The following is a 14,639-nucleotide window of genomic DNA, read 5'->3' on the forward strand; positions in this document are numbered from 1 at the left end:
TCATTGTGAAAATTTGTGTTACTATATTTAGATCAGTATCTTAGGAAGTGAACTGTTAGAGATATAGAAAGAAAACTATTTCTTTCTTAATCTCTTTCCAATTTTAACTTTAACACACAAACTTGGAGTTTAAGGGGAGAATCTACCAAATGGTTATCTTGTACAAGTTCGGTGAAATGAATGGAAATTATGCACTATACTCTTGACCACCTTCCATTTCAATACAGCTTCTGCAGGAGAACTTCCCAGAAGGCTGTGTAAATGTGGACATATAACAGGAACATGCCTAGTGAATGAAACTGAATTCTATTAATAATGTCATTGAAAAGCTATGAATTGTGAAAACTGTATGAAATTTTCATTGCTGTTAAAAATAAATAAATCTTCAAAATTATTTGTATTCATTAATTCCGACAAATTATTTGAATTAATTGTTATCACATACGGAGTAGTCTTTGGAGCTTAATCATGTGGACCTTATTTGATTTGATAATTAGATTCTAAGCATATATCAAATTCATCGTGCATATCAAAGAAGATTCACTAATGCTGAGCCGTTTAATTTCTTTTTCCCAGATCAATGTAACAAAAAATGCATTAGATTTTTTTTCCCCTTTCTTCCCAGTTTCCCCACATTTATTGAATGAGTGATTGGTTGATTATGGTTTTGTATAGTAGACCCATGTATACCAGGCAATAATGGGATGGGAGTGTCCAAGAAGCTCAACTTAGTTCTTGCTTTGTGATGGTAACACAGCAGGAATCTGGGTTATGCAAGGATGATCTATGTTGGAGTGGGACCATATATAGCTATATTGTTTGGTGGCTGAGAAGTCACGAAACCTAGAATACTTGTATACTTTAGATAAAAAGAGCATTTACTGTGGTCTCCATTTCTGCTTTGGGTTTAAGTTCAAATCTTGGGACCACGATGTTGTCTTTCAGAGTCTGGCAACCCTGGGCACATGCGTCTAACCAGTTCAAGGGTCATTTCTCACAGACTGGATCTCATGTACAATGCTAAATGGACAGTTTACCTCCTCAGCAATAGTAGCAGAACCAACCACAGAGGTGCTGAATCCAAGCATTCCCTTCCAGTCCTCCCCACAAACAAGCAATTAACACTTTCAAAGTTGAGATTATAGGTCAATCTTCTGTTCATGTGTTTGTGAAGTTCTGTGGAACAGGACTATTCTGTCTACCTAGCAGGTGCATAGAAAGTTCATTCTCTAGTTCAATCAAAACTACTTTTGCAGTTTGCTTTAATTAGCCTTTGCAATGGGAGTTTTTTTTATATTTTTTTTATAGGCAGCTAATAGACTCCTGGCATCAAGACAAAACTCCTTCACTCATTGAATATGATCACTGACTCACCCTTGTGTTAACCTTTTATTGTGCCATAAAGAGCATATTGTTGCTCTTTATTGTTGAAAAATAGTTGTGTTTCTTTAATATAGCTAACAAATTTGAATGAATCTATTCTAATTTGTTCTCCTGGTCCCATGTTAAAGTTCATCATAGTCCATGACCATTAAATACCTTTCTCAAAGATTTTTGTCCTTGCAAAAACTGTTGCAGAGGTTCCAGGAAATGCTTATTCGTTAGAGAAAGTGTGGATTAACTTCTGTAAGCAAGAAGATTGCATAGATATCACATTTCCCCAGTACTTAGACAGGGCTGTGAAACTGAGTGTCAGAAAAACCTTTTCCAAATTCATGGTGTTTTTATATGAAGATGAGGTGCTGATTCCAAAAATGGTGTCAGTTTTGCCCCATCATGTCTAGTTTTCAGAGATATAGCATAGCCTCAGAATTGTTTAAATCAGTTTCCTCCGGAGGAAGCCATGGAGAAGGCTTCCTCACAAGGAACCTGCTTGAACCATTCACTAACAAGGTTATGCTGTATCTCTGTAACTAGATGTGTTAGGGTAAAACTGATGCCATTTTTGGAATCATCACCCCCAAATATACCCAGGAATGGGTCTAACTTTTAAGACAGCAAAATGTGTGTTGGCCTGTGCAATTGAGACAGTAAATGAAATGTAGTTGTGTGATGTCACAGGTACATATATAATCAGTGCTTTTTTTGTAAATAAAAAGGTGCAGGAACTCACAACTTGTTAATCTTTTATTTATTTATTTATTTATTTATTTATTTATTTATTTATAAACCATTTTTTATTGGAGAAATAAAATATTTTTTATGTGCTTCCCCCTAAAGATGAACTTACTTCTGAGTAGACATGCATAGGATTGGGCTGTCAATCTCCACATCCCCTTCCCCCTAGCTACTTTTTCTACACATGGGGAAAAATACTGTACAGGTGCACTTGTAGCGTGTAGTATGTAGTGTGGCACTACTTCGAGGAGAGGAAGCAGTGAATGGATTCCAAAAAATGGCTTACATGAGTTCCATGTAATCAACTGTGTTCTAAGCAACTGTGGGAGTAAGAACAAAAAAGGAATTCTTACACAAGAGGGGTCCTTAGGTGCGCATAGAAACAGCTACGTTTGCAAACAAGTGATTAAATATGGTTTAATTCAGGTATCAGAATACTCTGTGTCTTTGGGAAGGTGCTTGGCATGCAACTGTATGCCCTTAGCATGTGAAAATGGGTGCAGACAGGGCTTTTTTTTCTAATGGAAATATACAGCCCAGCACTGGAGAACTTAATAATAAATGAAAGAGAAGATTCATGAAGTGATGTAGAAAAGGAAAGAGACTAGCCTTGTTGATATTCATTCACTACTCCCCCCTCCACCATATGATTGAAGCAGTGCAGCAGAAAAGCACTTTACCTTTCAAAAACTAAATTAAAAAATGTTTAAAATGTTGTATCACTAAACCTCATTAATTATATACAGGGCTTTTTTTCTAATGGAACGCGGGGGAACGGAGTTCCGGCACCTTTTTGCAGGGGCCCCTCCCCTTTGGAGGCATTCCAGGAGGGGGGGAGCAAAATAGAGGCATTCGCTGGGTGGGTGCTGGGGGCTGCAGGGTGGGCGGGCGCCTGGCCCCTGCCTGACCGCACAACAACCCCCTCCTGCCCCCATCTCCAAGCTCTCACCTGAGCCCAGCTGCCTCCCCTCCCCCCGCGCTCTGCTTCTCAGCGCAGCTTCCAAGCTGGTGGAGGGCACGGGGGACACGCGCTGATGCCGAGGAGGATGGACAGCCAGCCAGCCAGCCAGCAAGCCAGGGAAAAGGGCTGCGGCACCCACGGAACGCCCAAGTACTGGCTTGGCGGAGGAGGAGGGGAAGGAAACTGGCTGGTGCAGCCTGGTGCCAATCTGCAGCACGAGCCTAGACGTGTCTACTCAGAAGTAAGTCTCATTGTGCTCAATGGGCCTTGCTCCTGGGAAAGGGTGCATAGCCTTGCAGCCTGAGAGCCCAAGCATGTCTACTCAGAAATAAGTTCCACTGTGTTCAATGAGGCTTACTCCCAGGAAAGTGTCATAGCCTTGCAGCCTGAGTAGACAGGCAGAGGAGGGGCTCTGTGGCTGCAGTCCTCACCACACTTTCCTGGGAGGAAGCCCCACTGCCTCTAGTGGGACTGACTTCTGAGTAGACAGGCACAGGAGGGGCTTTGAGGCTGCAGTCCTGTCCACACTTTCCTGGGAGGAAGCCCCACTGCCTCTAGTGGGACTGACTTCTGAGTAGACAGGCACAGGAGGGGCTTTGAGGCTGCAGTCCTGTCCACACTTTCCTGGGAGGAAGCCCCACTGCCTCTAGTGGGACTGACTTCTGAGTAGACAGGCACAGGAGGGGCTTTGAGGCTGCAGTCCTGTCCACACTTTCCTGGGAGGAAGCCCCACTGCCTCTAGTGGGACTGACTTCTGAGTAGACAGGCACAGGAGGGGCTTTGAGGCTGCAGTCCTGTCCACACTTTCCTGGGAGGAAGCCCCACTGCCTCTAGTGGGACTGACTTCTGAGTAGACAGGCACAGGAGGGGCTTTGAGGCTGCAGTCCTGTCCACACTTTCCTGGGAGGAAGCCCCACTGCCTCTAGTGGGACTGACTTCTGAGTAGACAGGCACAGGAGGGGCTTTGAGGCTGCAGTCCTGTCCACACTTTCCTGGGAGGAAGCCCCACTGCCTCTAATGGAACTGACTTCTGAGTAGACAGGCACAGGATTGGGCCCTGAGGCTGCCATCCTATCCACAGTAAGCCCCATTCACTAAAGTGGACTTCTGAGTAGACATGCATAGGATTGGGCTCTTAGGCTGCAGTCCTAGGCACTTTCCTTGGAGTAAGCTCCATTGACTAGAACAAGACTTATTTCAGAGTAGACATACCTAGGATTGGGCTCTTAATCCTGGCAGAGATATATATCTGCACCCAGTGCTTTTTTTGTAAATAAAAAGGTGCAGGAACTCACAACTTGTTAATCTTTTATTTATTTATTTATTTATTTATTTATTTATTTATTTATTTATTTATAAACCATTTTTATTGGAGAAATATAATATTTTTTACGTGCTTCCCCCCTAAAGATGAACTTACTTCTGAGTAGACATGCATAGGATTGGGCTGTCAATCTCCACATCCCCTTCCCCCTAGCTACTTTTTCTACACATGGGGAAAACTACTGTACAGGTGCACTTGTAGCATGTAGTATGTAGTGTGGCAGTACTTCAAGGAGAGGAAGCAGTGAATGGATTCTGAAAAGTTCCATGTAGTAAAATTACTCTAAGCAACTTTGGGAGTAAGAACAAAAAAGGAATTCTGTCCTTAGGTGCACATAGAAACAGCTACGTTTGCAAACAAGTAATTAAGTATGGTTTAATTCAGGTATCAGAATATTCTGTGTCTTTGGGAAAGCACTTGTCATGCAATTATATGTTCTCTGCTGCCCTGAGCAGCTGCTGTGCATTGCTGGAGAGGAGCTGCAAAGGCTGGTTGGCGGAGGGCATGCTTGTGGGGGAAGGATGAGGAGGATCTCTGGCAAGGCTGGACAGCACGTTGTACACACGTAGAATCCCTTTTCACCTGCCCTTAGCATGTGAAAACGGGTGCAGATATAGATCTCTGCCAGGATTAAGAGCCCAATCCTAGGTATGTCTACTCTGAAATAAGTCTTGTTCTAGTCAATGGAGCTTACTCCCAGGAAAGTGCCTAGGATTACAGCCTAAGAGCCCAATCCTATGCATGTCTACTCAGAAGTCCACTTTAGTGAATGGGGCTTACTGTAGACAGGATGGCAGCCTCAGAGCCCCTCCTCTGCCTGTCTACTCAGAAGTCAGTCCCACTAGAGGCAGTGGGGCTTCCTCCCAGGAAAGTGTGGAGAGGACTGCAGCCACAGAGCCCCTCCACTGCTTGTCTACTCAGGCTGCAAGGCTATGACACTTTCCCGGGAGTAAGCCCCATTGAACACAGTGGAACTTACTTCTGAGTAGACATGCTTGGGCTCTCAGGCTGCAAGGCTATGCACCCTTTCCCAGGAGCAAGGCCCATTGAGCACAATGAGACTTACTTCTGAGTAGACATGCCTAGGCTCATGCTGCAGATTGGCACGGGGCTGCACCAGCCAGTTTCCTTCCCCTCCTCCTCCGCCAAGCCAGTACTTGGGTGTTCCGTGGGTGCCGTAGCCCGACTCCCTGGCTGGCTGGCTATCCGTCCTCCTCCTCTGCGTCAGCGCATGTCCCCCGCGCCCTCCACCAGCTTGGAAGCTGCGCTCGGAAGCAGAGCGCGGGGGGAGGGGAGGCGGGCTGGGCTCAGGCGAGAGCTTGGAGATGGGGCAGGAGGGGGTTGTGCGGTCAGGCAGGGGCCAGGCGCCTGCCCACCCTGCACCCCCCAGCACCCACCCAGCGAATGCCTCTATTTTGCTCCCCCCCTCCTGGAATGCCTCCAAAGGGGAGGGGCCCCTGCAAAAAGGTGCCGGAACTCCGTTCCCCCGCGTTCCATTAGAAAAAAAGCCCTGTATATAATTAATGAGGTTTAGTGATACAACATTTTAAACATTTTTTAATTTAGTTTTTGAAAGGTAAAGTGCTTTTCTGCTGCACTGCTTCAATCATATGGTGGAGGGGGGAGTAGTGAATGAATATCAACAAGGCTAGTCTCTTTCCTTTTCTACATCACTTCATGAATCTTCTCTTTCATTTATTATTAAGTTCTCCAGTGCTGGGCTGTATATTTTCCCCTCTACAGCTGTACATTCACATCTTACATGTGTGTGTGTGTGTGTGTGTGTGTGTGTGTGTGCGCGCGCGCGTGCACGTGTGTATGCGTGTGTGTGGGTGGAGTACAGTCCTGAAGGCCAAAATTAATGAGAGTATTGTGGATGAGAGCTCCACAATGAGATCTTCCAACATTTATTTCCCCTTCTGAAAAAATGCTATGGGAAAAGGTAGTCAAACCAGACCAGGGCTGTGCTCTCTGGGAGAAATGGGTTTAACCCTTTCCTCAGTGCCATTTTGCCAGATCCAGATCGCTCCATCCCACTTTAAAGTTGTAATTTGCCATGATGGAGAATATCTTCTGGGACGCTGACTATCTCTATTCCTTTTTCCCATATAATTTCAAGGGGAAAACATGCAGGTAGTATTCTTCAAATACTCATATCACTGAGTGATGAAGTGGAGCGAGAATCAATATCACGCTAAGTAGAAAAGCTATTTGTTTTTTAACTGCCTGGAAAGGCAATGTGCAGTATCATTTTTAAATGTCCCATTGAAGTCACCAGAATGCTAGTCCCTAGTAAGAGAGTTAAGGTTTGCAACCTTAGTTCCTCTGGTTTGTAAACATATTGGAAGAGAATGAGATAAATTGTTGAACTCTGTAATACAAAAACCAACAATTTGCTGCTGTCATGCTGAGCCCCCTGTTTGTCACCGTACGGACACTGCCTGCCCCTACTGTGGAAGGGGGACTGTTAATTGTTCACATTTTCTGTGACGTCTATGTGACCTACTTCATTAGATCATGTTCGCAACACCTCCTATGAGAAGGTCAGTTTATTTACTGGTGAAATCTTCCTATACATTTCCCCAGGTTCGGGTTGAATGCCAAAGCACCAAATCAATAGCACTATGCACATGCCCTTAATTGCTCAACTATTGGCGGAAGGCTTGCCGAGATGAGGGATCTGTGAAGTCAAGGAGAGAATCTGTCAGAGGCTAATCAGGTTCCATTTTGAACTCTCATGACCCACATGCGGAAGAGGCAATCAGGTGACACTGATGTCTGATGTCACCTGATGCTTGTGATCCACAGTGCTGTTTATCCTAACTCCTCATCCATAGGAGATCAAAGGATGTTTACTGCAACATAAACCCCTAGCAGATCATCCTTCATTAAGAAAATCATTTAAAAAAAAATTAAATCCTGCCACACAGTAGCCTCCAGTTTTAGATACTTTTAATGCCGCTGTATATTTTTAAGAAATTTACTTGCATTACTTTTTTTTTTATCCCCTGCATAAAAGCAGCTGCTAGGGAAAGGGAATAACAGTGAAGTAAAACAAAACCTCCTAAGAGACAATCTGTTAGTCAATCTCTCCACCTTCTCCCCATTTAACCAGGGAAACAAACACCCTGCACAGGCACACCACAGTTCAGTGCCACTCAGCAGTTTGCAGAAGAATGAGAAGCTGATCAAAAGCTATGGATGTGAATGGGAGTTTTCTATTTATTTGGGTCTACTCCGCAGTGATCACGTTAACTCCGTCACCAATAATAGTGAATGAAGGCAAACAATTCCGTTGGAGCGTCCTCTGAAAAAAATTATGGGTCTCTTGGAAAAAGAATAGAACTGACAATGCTTGTTTTTATGGTTTATTACTTAAATGCATGCATGCACAACTCTGTGTGTGTCCCTCTGCTCCTTGGTAACTGTTCCAAGGTTGGTTTAAAACAATATACACATTTGTAGTCTGCAATGTTGCCTAGCACATTCAAGTAGCAAAGGCTGAGTAGGGAATTAAAGCGTGAATTGATGATCCTTCTGTTTCAAGAAAGCAAAGCTCTGTAGGGTAATTTCTCTTTCAGTGTAGCTACCTGATAAGGTAGCTTAACACAAAAGCAGTTTGAAAAAACAATTCATACACAATGCATGAAATCAGTGTCCTGGTGTTTAGACTTTTTGGGCCGTCTGCTGTCTCCACCACTCCCTGTGTGGCCTCTAGAAGGAATAGGAATCCATCCTTCCTCCCTCCCCCTCCCCAGTTAGTACACTACAACAACAGCTTGTGTATTTAGCCTCCCATCCCATTTCCACTGAGTAACAGGAACACAGCTAGAGTGCCCGTGTTATATTGCTAGAGGCTCTGGGCAGCAGTTTTCAACCTTTTTTCATCTCAGGGCACCCTGACAAAGCACTAAAATTGTCAAGGCACACCATCAGGTTTGTGACAATTGACAAAGCACACCATGCTGCCAGTGGGGGGCTCACATCCCCCATTGGCCCTACTAATAAATGGTCTTCTCCCAAATTCCTGTGGCACACCTGTGGACCACTCACGGCACACCAATGTGCCAGGGCACAGTGGTTGAAAATGGCTGCTCTGAGGCAAAGTCCTGAACTGGACTCCCCAAGCTTACTGGTGGATAGCAGCAACAGCTTCTCTTCCCCTCCCCATTCAACAATGGGAGCTTCACATAGAGGCCATATGATACAATGTATGTTAAAGATATCAACCATCTATTTTGAGATTTTTGCTGATTGAGTCACAGACAATGCTTCCTATAATTTATTACAGGGAGTGCACAGGGCAGCTCTGGAGTGATGACATCACTTGGCATGACTTGGTGATGACATCATTATCACTGTCAAGCTTCAGAGCACCCTGCACAGGACTCTGATTTTAGCTGCATGGCCACACAGATTAGAGAGAATTGTAGTCCCCAGACCCCTCGTGACTTCCATTCGTCTTTCATGTCCTTGTTCTTCATTGTACACCTCATCTTGCTATTGGTATTGTCATTTGTGGACTCACTAGTGCTGTGTTTAGCACCCCTGTTCCCTCTACAACCCACAAACCACTATGTCAAGTTGGCACCCAGGACTGGTGACCGACCACTCTCTTGCCCTTCCGGCCTGTCTCCCTTCATTCCCTGTTTCCTTTTTAAGAGTACAAACAAAAAAGTTCTGCTCAAGTATTCTCTTGAGCCCAAAGCCGCTATGCTAATTCCTGCTGGTCGGCCATTCTTTTGTGAACTACTTCATACCGCCTTTTCCAGAAAAGTAGAGCCCAATCCAAAAAAGGAGATGGGCCTGAGCAAGTCCCTTGCGCTGGCCCAATGGTGTTGCAAAAGTGCCGTGAAGCATTTTCATGCCACCAAATGAGCAGGGAGGCCAGCGCACAGACACGTGTTGGCCTCCGGAGGCCGGCCCAAACCCCGCAGGGCCGGTGCAAGAGGTAAGCCTGCACCAGCCAAGTCAAGTCAACGCAGCGGTTGGGAGGTGGAGGGAAGGAGGCCTTCTGGCTTCGGGCAGAAGGCAGGCAGCAGGTGGGCTCATGGGCAGGTGGCAGTTCAGCAGGGGGAGGGGCCAGGATCTGGCACTTGTGCTGGATCCCAACCCCAGTCCCGGGAAGCCCAGAGCAGCTCCCGGCTGCTTGGATCTGCATCACCTCTTGAGGTGGTGCAGATCCGAGTAGCCCCATTGGGGCTACTGCAGCACCACACCGGATAAGGGGAAGCAATTACCTGCTTTCGGCCCCAACCCTGCTCTGGATGTGTGGTAGGCCAGTTGGCCGGCCTGCTCCAGGGCAGATTATGATTGGGCTCTCAGTTCCCTTGCCCTGCTTCCTTCCTTACAGCTAGCTACAGTTGCATCCTAATGATAGGTGCCCCCTTACTGGGATAATAATTGATTAAATCAACCAATAATTATAATTTCTAGATGTGCCCTTTTTCTGCCTCTGCACCCCACTTTTGCAATCATGCTTTGTCTTGGGACCAAATTCTGCAGTGCTTCTCGCCTGAATCAGTCAAAATTGAGACATAAATTGGGCCTTGGCAGAACCTAGCCATTGACCCACCAAGCCCCTCTATTTTCCTGTCTCATATGCCTTCAAATTGACAACACGCTTAGTGCTTCTATCTTTTCCTCCTTGGTGTGAGCGCTGTGTGTATATGCACATGATTCTCTAGGACTCTTGATCTAATTTTAACTGCTGTTGGGGGTGCCCTAAATGATCACACATAGGCCTCCTTTAAAGGCAGGTAAACTTGAACCATCAAAGCAGCAGCTCAAACAGCTGGGCTGTGGTGTAATGTAAAGGAACCCCTTTGAGAAGCTTCAGCGCTGGTTAAGAGGTGCTACACAGTGGAAGAGACCAGCCTCCCCCTGCAAGTGAGTGAAGTGATTCCGCAGCCTGCTGAGGTGCTCACTCCTTGCTTGTAGCCCTTAGTTCAGGCTACAGAGAACTGCAACCCAGCCACGGTTTTTTGCTGCAATCAAAACTTCGAGATTTTTCTAGCCAAGTACAGTTACTTGGTCTCTGCCCATGAGTAGGCTGGGGGCAGTCCATCCTGAGTGATGTGCCCTGGGAGGGTGACCAGCATGTCACTCGAGGCATGTCGCTTGGCCGTTCAAATTTCAGAACGACCGAAAATGACTGCTCTGGAAACAATACAGCAGTGTGTGCAATGACATCCTTGTGTCACTGCTGAACCACTTCCGGGTGTTGGGGGTATTGCGTGGTCGGGGGGGGGGGGTGACATCTGCCCTGGGCAGTACCTGCACTGGCAACACTACTGCTGCACACCCAAGAGATTCCCACTGTGTGTACATGTTACAGGTGTTTTAAAAACCATACCTGGTTACACAGGTCAGGTAAACTCACCACTCGGAGCACAAAAGGTGCCTGCTATTGCTATCAGTTAACTCTCTTTAGGCTCATCAAACCCCTCAGTAGTACAGAAGGTCAGATCTCATATATAACCTGAATTAGGTTTGAAAAACAAGCTGTAACAAGATGTACCGAGATTGTATAGGTACAAGGACAACACAGCAATATTTCGTCTTTCTTGGTTTATAAAAGAGAAAAAGGTTTTTTTTTTTTTTCTTTCTGAGTAAAGAAAATAATTTAAAGGAAAAGAATGTGCTATATATTCACAATGATCGTCCACTTCGCTGCATGGTAGCTACAGCCTATCTGGGAAAATCTGTTCATTAGACAAACCAAGTTACATGATAAGCCATGTTCCTTTATTTCTTCTTTGCATTAATAAAACAGGCATACAAGGAACGTCTTCTTGTTAGAGAACAGATGTACTCACTTTCCTGCAAGAGAATGGATTAATTAACATAATGGTCTTGCTTGTTTTCCCTCACCCTCCTTACCTTTCCCCTTATAATGTCACCAGCAGCTGTGAAGAATACACATGAAAACGCAACCATTGGCAGAAGGGAGAATACAGTGCTTTGGTGATATCTCAATATGATCATTATCTACTAATGCACCCCACCTACTCTGGTTGTATTTGGGCTACAAATTACTAGTTTCCTCTGCATCTAAATGAAAAATGAGCACTTTTTTTTTTTAGAAATACAAGAGGTATTTTGGCACATGCATGTTTTGGCAGTGGGACTTGGGAATTGTAGTGTAGGGGTGGACAGGCCACTGGCATACCTGGGGGGTCACTGTGCAAGTGACCCTGGGTGACACACCTATGGGGACTTACTCCCCACTGCCATTTACTCCCCCCCCCCCGCAGCCACTTGGAGTGGCTGCCCACTTCTTTCAAAGTTTTAAAAAAAAGCAGGTGGCCCAGCCACTCCAAGCGACTACATCCACTCAGAGTGTGCAGGAAGTAATTGTGGTGACATCAGCATGTCAACGCAATTACTTCCAGGTCAGGGCAGGGAGTGCAACTTAAAAGAGCGCCCCCAAGGTGGCACAAGCCCTAGGAATGCCAGTGGGGCAGGCAGCAAGTAAACAGTGACCTTGTTTATGCTTGCACAGACCTCCTGTTCCTTGGGTATTGCAAGTATAGGTGCTTTGAGCAGCTGCCTGTACATGGGGAAGAAGGAGGAGGAAGCAGCACCAGCAAACTCCCATAGCATTGGGGATAGTTAGTTGGTCGCTCTTGTATTAGAGTGGGTACATTTTCCAGCAGCATCTGCTTTTCACTCCCTTTCTCAGTCCTTCTCTCCATATAGAAGTGGAGCATTAGACGAGTCAGGTTCCCAACAGAATGAAAAATCATGGCGCTGGGCAGTGGATCAATGAAAACGGACTGAAGTGCCCTCTCCACCTTGCCAGCAAGGTGATCACTAAGACTAAACCAAAATGCAGCAATTAGGGAAGGACAGTTGCTTAGGGAATCTGATTAAGAGGTTAAAGCAGTGGTTCCCAAAGTATACACTATAGCATCCCAGGGCACTGCAACCCACTCACAGGGGCATTGCATGGTCTCTTCTTCCCAGCTTGCTGGGCCATCTCATGAGATCTCACATGATTCTCATGTGATCACATGAAATTTCATGCAATCTCATTCCTGCAAGCCAGGAAAAACAGGCCATGCAGCACCCCTGTAAGTGTGAAAGGTGCTACAGGCACGATGTGTTTGGATAACACTGGGTTAATCTTACTGAGTTCTGAACAGCCTGGCCTGATGAATGCCAATGTGCAGGGTCAAAAACTGGACATCAGCTCAAAGTAAATCATGTTCATTATGAATGGGAAGTTTAATGGTGAGAATGCACTGCTTGTAATTAAAAAACAACTACTACAAATAGTGCACATGCTTATATTTGTGAACATTAGCACCCCAATACTTTCCATACAGATATAAGAGGGGAATTTTACTATAGCATTCAGTTTTGTAATTACAATTTCTGAAGTCTTCTGTGAGTTTGGGTGCTCCTATAAAGCCACAAAAAGGTCCTACTTAAAACGTACACTCACATCCCAATGTTCCTACACTAGCCAGACTAAGAACATAAGAACATAAGAACAGCCCCACTGGATCAGGCCATAGGCCCATCTAGTCCAGCTTCCTGTATCTCACAGCGGCCCACCAAATGCCCCAGGGAGCACACCAGATAACAAGAGACCTCATCCTGGTGCCCTCCCCTACATCTGGCATTCTGACTTAACCCATTCCTAAAATCAGGAGGTTGCGCATACCCATCATGGCTTGTACCCCATAATGGATTTTTCCTCCAGAAACTCGTCCAATCCCCTTTTAAAGGCGTCTAGGCTAGACGCCAGCACCACATCCTGTGGCAAGGAGTTCCACAGACCAACCACACGCTGAGTAAAGAAATATTTTCTTTTGTCTGTCCTAACCCGCCCAACACTCAATTTTAGTGGATGTCCCCTGGTTCTGGTATTATGTGAGAGTGTAAAGAGCATCTCCCTATCCACTCTGTCCATCCCCTGCATAATTTTGTATGTCTCAATCATGTCCCCCCTCAAGCGTCTCTTTTCTAGGCTGAAGAGGCCCAAACGCCGTAGCCTTTCCTCATAAGGAAGGTGCCCCAGCCCCGTAATCATCTTAGTCGCTCTCTTTTGCACCTTTTCCATTTCCACTATGTCTTTTTTGAGATTCGGCGACCAGAACTGGACACAATACTCCAGGTGTGGCCTTACCATAGATTTGTACAACGGCAGTATAATACTAACCGTTTTGTTCTCAATACCCTTCCTAATGATCCCAAGCATAGAATTGGCCTTCTTCACTGCTGCCGCACATTGGGTCGACACTTTCATCGACCTGTCCACCACCACCCCAAGATCTCTCTCCTGATCTGTCACAGACAGCTCAGAACCCATCAGCCTATATCTAAAGTTTTGATTTTTTGCCCCAATGTGCATGACTTTACACTTACTGACATTGAAGCGCATCTGCCATTTTGCTGCCCATTCTGCCAGTCTGGAGAGATCCTTCTGGAGCTCCTCACAATCACTTCTGGTCTTTACCACTCGGAAAAGTTTGGTGTCGTCTGCAAACTTAGCCACTTCACTGCTCAACCCTGTCTCCAGGTCATTTATGAAGAGGTTGAAAAGCACCGGTCCCAGGACAGATCCTTGGGGCACACCGCTTTTCACCTCTCTCCATTGTGAAAATTGCCCATTGACACCCACTCTCTGCTTCCTGGCCTCCAACCAGTTCTCAATCCACGAGAGGACCTGTCCTCTAATTCCCTGACTGTGGAGTTTTTTCAGTAGCCTAAAAAGTGAAGCACTCAAACAATACCAAGCCTGAAACACGCGTGCAAAATGTTGCAAGAGTTGCAGGAGGGTGTGTGAAATGGCCGCTGATGGAGCGCTTTGCACACTGTTGATGACCATTTTGAAACAGCAGAAGGGCTGTCTGCTATCGCAACATGCTCAGGCTGGCAGCCCAGTCCTCAATAGGATTGGGATGTAAGATGCTCAGAAGCCAGAAGCTATTTTCATAAGCTGAAATGGACATTGCAGGCTCAGTTTAAAGACCAAATTGTGGTTCTATGGAGGACATTGGTTGGCAACCTTCAGTCTCGAAAGACTATGGTATAAGCCCACAGCACCCGGTATTCCCAGGCAGTCTCCCATCCAAGTACTAACCAGGCCTGACCCTGCTTAGCTTCCGAGATCAGACGAGATCGGGCATGTGCATGGTAACACCCATTGCCTCTTTTTTTTCTATGAATACTTTGCATGCAAAAGATCCCAGGTTTGATCTCCAGGTAGGGCATAGGAAAATTCCT

At 45.7% G+C, this 14,639-nt stretch overlaps 1 pseudogene; it reads right to left on the reverse strand.

Annotated features, from left to right (window-relative positions):
* Window positions 1–14,447: 14,447 nt before the first annotated feature.
* LOC136656630 (5S ribosomal RNA) lies at window positions 14,448–14,564 on the reverse strand (annotated as a pseudogene).
* Between the last annotated feature and the right edge of the window lie 75 nt (window positions 14,565–14,639).

The sequence above is a fragment of the Tiliqua scincoides genome, chromosome 6 (assembly GCF_035046505.1).
Source record: "Tiliqua scincoides isolate rTilSci1 chromosome 6, rTilSci1.hap2, whole genome shotgun sequence".
NCBI lineage: Eukaryota > Metazoa > Chordata > Lepidosauria > Squamata > Scincidae > Tiliqua > Tiliqua scincoides.